The sequence below is a fragment of the Chiloscyllium plagiosum genome, unplaced genomic scaffold, assembly GCF_037043375.1.
Source record: "Chiloscyllium plagiosum isolate Xiang-an unplaced genomic scaffold, Cpla_swu_hap1 HiC_scaffold_19, whole genome shotgun sequence".
In the NCBI taxonomy this organism is placed as follows: domain Eukaryota; kingdom Metazoa; phylum Chordata; class Chondrichthyes; order Orectolobiformes; family Hemiscylliidae; genus Chiloscyllium; species Chiloscyllium plagiosum.
Window position 1 is genome coordinate 56405243 of NW_028270157.1, and position 12101 is coordinate 56417343.

Below are 12101 nucleotides of genomic sequence, written 5' to 3' on the forward strand. Positions count from 1 at the left end.
TAATTATCTAATGAATAGGTAAGTCATTTACTCCAGAGTTTGAGAATGAAAAAGTGCAGCCCTCTTTCTGCACAATATCTCATTCAGAGAAATGTACACAGTGTTACATTGCAATAGTAAAGTTACAGTTTGTTCCCTGTTATTACTAAAGTCATTGGAAATCTTCTTTTAATGTAGATTTGTAGAAGCACCAATACGATGGTTCTCCTTTGAAAAATGTTCCAGTTGGTTCAGGTAAACGGAGATATTTAATTGTGTTTCACAACATCTTTCCGATAGGAAGGAGACCAGAATTGCACGCAATATTCCAACAGTGGCCTAACCAATGTCCTGTACAGCCACAACATGAACCCCCAACTCCTATACTCAATACTCTGACCAATAAAGGAAAGCATACCAAACTATCCTATCTACTGCGACACCACTTTCAAGGAGCTATGAACCTGCACTCCAAGGTCTCTTTGTTCAGCAACACTCCCTAGGACCTTACCATTAAGTGTATAAATCCTGCTAAGATTTGCTTTCCCAAAATGCAGCACCTCGCATTTATTTGAATTAAACTCCATCTGCCACTTCTCAGCCCATTGGCCCACCTGGTCCAGATCCTGTTGTAATCAAAGGTAACCCTCCTCGCTGTCCACTACACCTCCAATTTTGGTGTCATCTGCAAACTTACTAACTGTACCTATTATGCTCACATCCAAATCATTTATGTAAATAACAAAAAGTAGAGGGCCCATCACCGATCCTTGTGGCACTCCACTGGTTTCCCTCCCAAAATCCAAAGATGTGCAGGGCTGGTGAATTGGCCATGCTAAATTGCCCATAGTGTAAGGTGCATTAGTCAGAGGGGAAACGGGACTGAGTGGGTTACTCTTTGGAGGGTCGGCGTGGACTGGTTAGGCCGAAGGGCCTATTTCCACACTGTAGGAAATCTAATTTTTAACTAGTTCAATCACACAAGCTTTTGTACTATACTGCCTTGGGAGATCATCAGGGGAGAATGTGCATCCTTCTTTCATTCACAGCTACTAATTGGCAGATTAACCAGTCCTCGAGCATTCAAACAGAATTCTCAGCCTGTCCATATTACAAATGAACTTAAACAGTAATTTGATAACATGAATCAATGAAGCAGTTACTATCCTTTGGTGCGCACTAGTTGCAGAAATCTTTATCCTTCAATCAGCATCAATGAAAACTGATTATCTGCTCATTACTGTGTTTGCATAAACAGATGGCTGCATTTTCTACAAAATAATAGGTGATGCAGGTCAAAAGTACTTCATTAGGTGTGGTCCTGGCATCTTGAAAGGCATTATATAAAAGTAAATATTGAACAGGTGGAAATATATTGGCTTGTACCAAGCAAAATATGACTTCAATAAGCTTCATTTTTGTAGTTTGAGCATTTATAGATCATCAAAATGGGCCCTGACAACATTCTAGCATTAGTTCTGAAGACTTATACCCCAGAACTTGATGCCCCCCTAGCTTAGCTCCAGTACAGCTATGACACTGGCATTTACCTGACAATGTGAAAATTTCCCAGGTATGTTCAGTACCCAAAAAGCAGGACAATTATCATTCTACGATAATTGGAAATCTAGTATCAGTAAAGTGATAGAAGGTGTCATCAACAGTGCTGTCAAGCATCACCTGCTCAGCAATAACTCACTCAGTGACATCCAGTTTGGGTTCTGCCAGGGACACTCAGCTCCTCATTACAGCCTTGGTTTAAACATGGACAAAAGAGCTGAATTCCAGAGGTGAGGGGAGACTGACAGCCCTTGATATCAAAGCTGTATTCAACCCAATGTCGCATTAAGGAGCCATTGTAAAACTGGAATCAATTGGTACTGGGGGCAAGCTCTCTGCTGGTTGGAGTCATACCTGGCACATAGATGGTAGTGGTTGTTGAAGGTCAGTCATCTTAGCTCCAGGACATCACTGCAGGAGTTCCTCAATGTAGTGCCCTAGGCTCAACCATCTTCAGCTGCTCCAGTAATGGCCTTCCCTTTCTCATAATGTCACAAGAGGGGATGATTACACAATGTTCAGAATCATTCCTGACTCCTCAGACACTGAAGTAGTCCATGTTCAAGTACAATAAGACCTGGACAATATCTCAGTCTTGGCTTATGAATAGCAAGTAACATTTGCACCACATAAGTGCCAGGCGTAAGAGAGAAACCAATCATCACCCCTTGACCTTCACTGAATCCCCCACTATCAACAGCCTAGGGGTTACAAATGATCTAAAACTCGACTGGACTCATCACATGAATAGAATGACTACAAGAGTGGGTCAGAGGTTGCAATGAATAACTCACCTCCTGACTCCCCAAATCCACAAGTCACGAGTGTGGTGGAATACTGTCCACTTGCCTGGATGGGTGCAGCTCCAACAATGCTCAAAAAACTTGACACCATCCAGGACTAAGCAGCCCTCTTGATTGGCACCATATCCACAAGCATTCCCTCCAATACCAATGTTTTATTATTGACAAGGTGCACTGTAGAAATCCTTAGATAATACCTTCCAAATCCACAACCACTTCCATCTAGAAGAACATGGCAGCAAATACATGGCAAAAGTGGGTACTGCAGAATCTGGAGATTAGAATCAAGATTAGAGTAGTGCTGGAAAAGCACAGCAGGTCAGACAGCATCTGAGGAGCAGGAAAATCGACGTTTTGGGCAAAAGCCCTTCCTCAACTCTGTGCTTTTCCAGCACAACTCTAATCTTGACTCAGCAGATACATGAGAACACCACCACGTGCAAGCGCCCCCTCTGAGCCACTCATCATTCTGTCTTAGAAATATATCGCTGTTCTATCACAGTTACTGGGTCAAAATCATGGAATTTCCTTTCTAACAACATTATAGGTCTACCTAAGCAGTTCAAGAAGGCAACTTACCACTACATTCATAAGAGCAATTAGGGTCAGGCAATAACTGCTGACCAGCCACAACACCCACATCCTATGAGAGAAATTTTAAAAAGCTGACAACGTCATCATTGGACAAGAAATTAGATCCAGAGTACACAGGTGATGGGTTGTAAGGTAAAGTTTGTTAGTGGAGAATATGTCAATCTAGGGTAAAAACATTGATACAATTTTAATACCTTTTTTTCATTCGGATAAGTCTCAAAACAAGATTTAAGTAAGACTTTTCCATATTGAGCCATGTTTGATCTCATCAAAGACAATACTTTTCTTATTTTGAGAATGCCTAAGTTAGACATTATCGTGTGATAAAATGCTACAAGGCTCATAAATGCTCTCAAATATTTTTCAATGCTCGCAACCTTGTACTGGAAATTAAAGCAATAGCCGATAAATCCCAGGATAAATATTTCTTTCTTGAAGATATTCATTTTTTATCGATTGAAATAACTGTCTTTTGCTTTCAGAAGCTATTTTATTTTAACATCACAATGTTTATGGATCCGAACGTACTTGGATGAGAACCATAAACCCGAATTAGAAAATCATTTTATTCAGTTCTAGATAACAACAAGGTCCACTTGCATATCATCACATATCACAATGCTGTCCTCAATGTTACGAATATTAACATGTGAAAAGCCAGCTTATCAAGGAAAAAAAAAGGTTCTTTATGAAAATTCTATATTTACACGTGATTTTAGGTTTCTGATTTGCTTTTCAATTGATTTAAATTATATTTTATTTATTTATTATCATGTGTATTTTGTTACAAATACAGCGAAAAATGTTGTATAATGTCGCCACTGTCTGGCGCCATCTTAAAGCAAAGAAAAATAAAGCAAAACATAGAATATAAAGGTAGAAAAATGAAGAAATAAAAACAGGAGTTCAACTTTACAGTTCTTCTTATTAAGTGCTCTGCCATGGGCTATGGGCTTGGTGGCCAAGCATGAGTCCCCTTCACCACACTGCCTCGAGAACGAAAGTTGCCATTCTTTAGCACCATCTCACTCCACCGACGCCCTCGCCACAATGAGTCTCGCTGGACCTCGCCAATGTAGACACCACTGATGCTGCCAGCGGCCCAAACGCAACTCCCTCCGTCACCATGAGTCCACTTTGGGCCCACCTCACTGTGCAGCCGCTGCTGATGCCGCTGGGTCACATACTGGGCCCAGACTCACCTCCACTGCTACCTTCACTAATGTGTTTTGGACACAGATGCTGCTGGGAACCCATACTCACCTCCGCAGCAACAGCTATGAGACGGTGCTAGGACTGCCTCATCAATGCAGAAGCCACTGGGAACCCAAACACGCCTGCAGCCGTGTGTCTGCACTGCCGGGCCTATTCGAGTCTGCGCTCGGCTCACTTGCTGCTGTCGATGCTGTGGTCGTGACTGAACTCTTCAATGAGAGGTAAGTAATACCAAAGTATTCTGCAATGAATTTATTCAGTCTACTCTGTTGTAAGTTGAGACTTTTCAGTCCTCAGCTCTGCTCCCAACTGCCTTTATAACATCATCCAAGTTTGCTCACTGACATTGAAACCTCTGAATCATTTGAAATGAGTCAATCCTTGTCAGTACTGCCCAGTGACACACACTATGGCTTTGGGAGATTACCAATAGAGTAACTGACTAGCACCTGCCCCTCTGTATTTATTTTTAAGTCTCCTTTATGTCTCTTTTTTAACCAGTACAGGCGCATGCACCAGCTCTAGCATCTTTACAGAGATCTCACCCAGATTATTGCAAAGGTGCGTCAACTCACTACACAGTATGAGCAACTGCTGATGGTAAAGTTTGTCAGCATCATCTACTTTGAGTGTAGGACACTGGAGGACTTGGTTGGTCCAGTGTAGTAGAGAAAAACCATGCCTTGATCTAACTAGAAGAGTCTCTTGTAGTTAACAACACATAGTTTGTTGCACGTTAACAATTACTTACAGCTTACATTGATATGATAGCCATTGTTACAGACTTTGTGGAAAAACAAATGTTATGTCTCCTTCCTTTAAGATCATAAGCTGTTCTGCCCACAGGTCCACATGACATTAGTGCATGGCACTCCCCAGTATTAACCCTTTCAGGGCCATATTCAACATCTAACCCCCAACTCTCAATTTTGTGTACATTATCACGTTTACCCCCACCATTCTCTGACTTTATAAAATGCATGCCATATGGAGCCTAAACTATTTGCCCAGCACTCATTCTGCTCAGAAGATGAACATCTGTCTGAGTGGAAGACCAGTGGGTAGAATCTTCACAGTATCTGAATGGCATGGGAAATGGCAAGAAAGTTGGGAGAATGTAGCAAAAATGAAAAAGAAATGAGATTCTTGACGTTGAAAAGAAAAGTAGAAAATGAGGACTGCAGATGCCTGAGATCAGAGTTGAGAGTGTGATGCTGGAAGGGTTTCCTGATGAAGAGCTTGTGCCTGAAACATCGATTCTCCTGCTCCGCGGATGCTGCCTGACCTGTGGAAAAGAAAAGTCCAATTTTCCCCTGAAAATATCAATGGTTGGATGAAAATTTCATGAGCAAACTGAGGGACTTTTCTGTGTTCTTCACTATCATGTTATTACCTAGTGTTGCATCATTTCTATGGAAGGAGAAAGTGAGAACTGCACGTGATGGAGATCAGAGTTGAGGGTGTGGTGCTGGAAAAGCACAACAAGTCAAGTAGCATCGACGTTTTGGGCAAGGGCTTAAACCTGAAACGTCGATTCTCCTGCTCCTCAGATGCTGCCTGACCTACTGTGCTTTTGCAGCACCTTGTCTCATTTGTATGGAAATTTGCTATTCTTCCAGGTACCGGTGAAAAACTAGAGGGCACCAAATCAAAAGACAAACCTGTAGGTTTCAGATTGCCGGCATCTTCATTAGGCCTCCAACCTGGCCAGAAACCCCCAAGCATCCGAGGAGCAAGAGGATCAATGTTTCGGACATAAACCCTTCATCATGCCCAAAACATTGATTCTGCTGCTCCTCGGATGTTGCCTGACCTGCTGTGTCTTTTCAGCACCACACTCTTGACTCTGATCTCCTGCATCTGCAGTCCTCATGTTCTCCTGCTGATATAGTAATCGCTGTGAGACAGAAGTGATCGCAGGTAACATTAAAGTCTCATCTGCAGTGTGCAATTCCTAAACATGTTCCAAGGGTGTCATAGGTTGCACAAGGGTACGGAGCTGCTTTTCTTCCCCTTTGAACCGTAAGTATATCAGAACGTACTTTGGAGGTGGGTGGATAAAGTCACGCTAATTTTACCACATTTACGATCTCCTATATTATTTGCAGGACATGGTTTTTGCAGCATCCATCTCAATAAGTCTTAATATGTCAGAGGTTCATGTAGAGGCATCCAATTGCCCTCTTTGTCAAATGCCTCCATGTGCCACAGTATCAAGCCCTAAGGTAAAGTCTAATTTGTACATCTCTGCTGTCTAGTCACGTTACTCAGAAGCTGTTTTGTTTCTGTTGTTCCCACAAAGCCACTCATAATGGATCCAACCACAATGTCTCAGCTCTGGCTACTTCCTTAATCACTGAAGTCTAGCTTGATGGTGAGAATTGGATATTTTGCTCTCTCGCCCGATTGAGTTCACGTGATGGACATTATTTTCGTCATGTCGGGCACTGGAAAATCCAGCCAGTGATCGAAGTTTAGTGGGTATAATCAGAATTAGGAATAAAGATTCCCTTCATAAATCGGCTTTCAGTGATGTTTCTGGGGCAAGAACATTTCATTAAGGAATGGAAATTCCTCCCCTCAAAGCTGCAGACTCTACGACATCAGGTCACAATCTCTGTATCTACCATTTTGCAAACCATGATGTTTTTGATATTTGTTTATGTTGGACAGAAAGAAACCTGATGGGAAATTTGGTTAAACCAGGGGAGGAGAAAAACATTTACCGTATTGGTCCACATGTATTCCAGATGAACTTTATTTATTACCATTGATTGCAACTAATCATGATCCCATTTGTAACCTGGCTTGATGGATCTTTTGTTAATTGTTTTGTTTAGTTAGTTAACATGATGGTTAGTTACTGAAACATATTCACACAGGCTGCAGGTTTTATTAAACAACAAAACAAATATTTATTACACTGAAGAAGAAACAAAATATAAAGTTTTCTGAATATAGTTAACAAGATCTATAACATGCCAGGAAATAAAGTTTCCTGAATCTACCTATTACAAAGACACAACCCCAAAGAAATTACATCCCTATCTCAACTTTTCACTGCTTGACTTAACTGACTCCTGACAGGTTCTTTTATTGGAGATAATTCAATGTGACCTTTTCAAATTTGCCAACATTGAACTTTGTACAAATCCAAGAATCTAATTTGCTGAGCTCTAATAACCTCCAGTTTCCTAATCAAACTCTTCCAGCTTGGATGTTTCACAAACTAAACCCTTTTGCTTAAGTGAATTTTTCCCTGAACTGCCCTAAACTCCTTTGCAGAGAGAAACTAAATTTGCTTCTAAGCTCAACATTCTGAACTGAATTAGAAAAGACTTTTCACCTTAGATTCAGTTGAGCTGAAAACAAAGCTAATGGTTTTACAAGTTTACCGTACTATGGTATAAATAAATTTCCATTAACATCACAGGGAACTGCAGTCACCATAAATGACAACCAAAAGAACAGTGAATGCTAAAAATTAGAAACAAAAACAGAAATTGCTGGAAAAGCTCAGCAAGTCTGGCAGCATCCATGGAGAGAAATCAGAGTTAATGTTTTGGGTCCAGTGACCCTTCCTCAGAACAATTCTGAGGAAGAGTCACTCAACCCAAAACGTTAACGCTGATTTCTCTCCATGGATGCTGCCAGACCTGCTGAGCTTTTCCAGCAAATTCTGTTTTTGTAGTCTATAACACATAACCTTTTTTTAAAAGAAAATAAAGCCCTTCACAGAAATAACTAGCACCTTTGTCTCTAGTTTGAAATCACAATTCCAAATCTTGTAACGTTTTATATAAATTACCCTCTTTAACCACATTTTAAGAGAACAAGATTGACTACAGCCAGAGTGTTGCGTGAATGAAGTATCTTATCAGAATCAAAATGTTAATGCTGTTTCCCCTTCCACAGATACCGCCAGACCTGTTGAATTTCACCAGCCTGCTCTGTGCTTCTTTCCGGTTTGCAGCTTTCACAGTATTTGCCTTTGATTTGAATGTAGAGTGGGTGATCTTTCTCAGCTTCTTCCTGAAATCTTCCCCATCACAGATAGCAGATTTCAGTCAGCTAGATCCACTCCATGAGTCCAGTAAAGGCTATGGATACCAACAAGTTGTTGGCTGTAGTGCTGAGGATTGATGCTCAAGAGCTAACAGTTCCAGAACACCTGCAATACTGTCGTCTAACCAACAAAATTTTAAAAAAATCCCAGATGTGCCCTATTCTCAAAAAGCTGGATAAATCTAACTCCTCCAATTGCTATCACATTAGTCCAGTTTCAATCATCAGAAGTGATGCAAGTGGTCATTGATGAAACTGTCAAGCAGCACCCACTAACCAATAATCTGTCCATTAATGCTGAGTTGGGTTTCAACTGGCTCCAGACATTATGACAGCCTCGGACCAAACATGGATAAAGCATCTATATTCCAAAGACAAGGCGAGAGTAACTATGCTTGATATCAAGGCAACAATTGACTGAGTACCTTCAACGAGCCCTGATAAAATTCAACGCAATAGGAATCAGATAGAATTCTTTCTGTTAACTGGAATAGTCTCAATCAAAATGATTGATGGAGACAAACAGTGTCAGTAGAGGACACTAAGAGAGGAGTTCCATATGACAAGTTCCCGAGTCTTCAGCCATCTTCAGTTGTCGCATCAATGAGCTCTCCTCCATTAAACTTTCAGAAGAAGAGAGGTTTGCGTATGGGCTGTCATGTGTTATTCACAATACAAGTGTAAAAATGACCACCTTCAATTGAATTGTACAGTATTTGGCTTATCATCATTGAATTTCCCCCCATCACAACCAGGAATGAGAGGACAGAAGGGGTCATCACAGAAAATTCAGTTTACTTGCCATGTTAATACAGTAGCAACAAGAACAGATCCGAACCTGGACATTATATGACATTTAACTCATTTTAACATAAGGGACAAGTCGGTAGTGTGTTGGAATACTTGCCTGAATGAAACATTATCCAAACAAAGAGTAGGACAGGAATGCTGGGCCTTGGAGCTGCTCCTGCCACAGGACTCACGCTCATTCATAGCTCAGAAGCCCTGCTCTTAACATGTACAGAGTGTTCCAGAATTCCAAATCCGAGTACAGTGGCACTGCTCCCAATCTGAACACAGCAATCCCACTCCTTGAGCCATGAACAATGGTCCCAGTCTCCCCAACCTGAGCCTACCCCTGACCTGAGGTCAGTGAGCTCCCTAGGGCCTCAAGCCCCTGTTATTGGGCCCTGATGTGACACACACCTCCCCGCCACCATTTTCCCTCTGCCCCGAACCAGTCCCTGGTTTCACCAAAAAACGCGAGGTATGACTGTCAAAGACAAAACAACTTTCTTTATTGGCACTCCATCCACCATCTAAAACAATCACTCCCTGCACCTTTCATGTCCTGTGGCCGCAGCATGCACTATCTACAAGATGCATTGCAGAAATCCACCAAGGATTTGTCAACTTTACATTCCAAACACACCACCAATACCACTTGGAAGAGTTAAAAATAATAAATGCATGGAACAGCACTTGTTCCAATTTTCTTCAAGTCATGTATCATCCTGACTTTGAAATATATCACTGTAAATTCATCCAAGTTGGGTTAAAATTGGAGCTCCCTACCTTAGGCTCTGTGGGAGTATCTTCTCACAGTTTGTATCTATGTGCTGATACAGCCTGCAGTGGTTCCAGGAGGCAGCTTGCCAGTGACGTGCTCATCTGTGAATGAGTTAAAATAAGAAATGAGAAGAAAGCTCATGTAAAACCACATTAAAAGAACTGAGATCAAGATCAAGAATATGGGAATCAGAACAGTTCTGAAATGAATGTTCGAGCGTGCATTTGCTAAAGCATATTCTGAAACACCCAGCCTGGAAACACATCACAAAATACTTTTGCAGGCTGCAGTATGAGAATAATTTGTATTTATGTAGCACTATTAACATCTTAAAATTTCACAAAACACGTCCCGGGACAGCCATGAAAGAAAATGTAACACTGAGTTCCAGAAAGAGATAGAAGATAGGTGACCAAAATATTTCTTCAAACGAGATATGTTTCAAGGAGTAATTTTACTGAGAAAAAGTATTAAGGTGTTCTGGACTGTTAATTACCTGTCTTTTAATAACTAGCCATATTTGCAGAGATTGTGTGTCATTTCATCCAATTTTCATAATGAAACGTACAATGTATTACAAAACATTTTGTAATGTATTACAACATTACAAAACCTTAATATTCCAAATGGTGCTTGTCCACATTCCAACAAAAGCCTCCAATCCATTTTCTACAGCAGTTTTCCAATTAGAAAGGCATTTTACAAAGAAAACTCCTGACAGGATTTCCATTCTATGTTGTTCAATCACTCCAGTGTGAGTAAACATCGCAAAAGGGTGCAACCTTCTTTAAATCCTTTAAGCTTGGCGAACCAGTGGGGTTGAAATTCTACAGAATAATCATGAATGTATAATTTAATCAGAACATCACATTAATTTTGAGAATATTGGATTTTCCACTGCAGTGACTGGAACACTTATTTCCATCTTTCCAAAATTAAACCTCAAGTGAGATTAACTTCCCTGCAGCTTGTAAAGACGAGGTTAACTGTGATCTATAAATAATTTATCTCTTTGCAAATCAAAATGAAAGGGTGCTACATTTTTAAATCAAGGGAGCCTTTTATTGAGGGATATTGTACAGGATGTCATCCAGTTTGTTTTTTTATATCTTAACATGTGTTCCTTTAGTTTTTGCACTAAAAAAAATCTAATATTTGGTTTTAACATGTCACTGACCTTTAATTTACAAACTACAGATGTGTGCGACCATGATGATCTGTTGGGAAATTGCCACAAATCTGATTTCTCGATTGTCATTCCATAACTGCCATCCCAATTTGTTGATCAATTAGATATAGCAAAGAAGGTTTAAAATGTATCTTAATGTGCATCCTTTTTTAATATGTTGATTTGAAATTTGTTCCCAGAAAGACTGTGAATTTCGTACCTTGTGATTTATTAACCTTTCATGACACTCATGAGCTGCACTTTGAGAAATTTTCCATATCAATGCAAGTAATTATTTTAATCTCTAGGGAGTAACCTGATTCACATTAACTACAATAAGAGTTGAGAGCTTTATATCAAGCAAATCTACATTCAGTTTAAATGTGATTTCACTACCACAGGCAACTGTGATCAGAAAGGCATTGGATACATATCTTAATCATGATTTTTGCTCATGCTTTCTAATAAATCAGTATTTTATACATATGAATAAATGAGCAGCTGAGTATATAGATATTTGCATGGTAAATTATTAAGTGTGATTGAATCCAAGTCACTGTAGCTTTTTGAAAAAGCAAGAGATGACTGAAGTTTCTATCATTAAAATTTCAAGAACAAGTCATTCCAATATTTTGGGTTTCATTGTGTTGATAAAGAAAATTTGCAGTCTGCTGAGGTGTGGAAAACATTGACTTTACTTAGGAAACATCATGCTTTGGATTCATTAAGCAAGCAATATCATGAGAATTGCATCTATTTTTTGTGTTGTAACCTGTTTAGATTATAACAGATAAATGTCCTTCCTGGTCTGCCATTGTTAAGTGACAGCATCCGAGGAGCTGTCCCCCTTGACTTGTCCGGACTTGTCCGACCTGCCCAGCTTCTTTTACACCTATCCACTCCACCCTCTCCTCCCTGACCTATCACCTTCATCTCCTCCCCCACTGACCTATTGTACTCTATGCTACTCTATCCCCACCCCCACCCTCCTCTAGCTTATCTCTCCACGCTTCAGGCTCTCTGCCTTTATTCCTGATGAAGGGCTTTTGCCCGAAACGTCGATTTCGAAGCTCCTTGGATGCTGCCTGAATTGCTGTGCTCTTCCAGCACCACTGATCCAGAATCTGGTTTCCAGCATCTGCAGTCA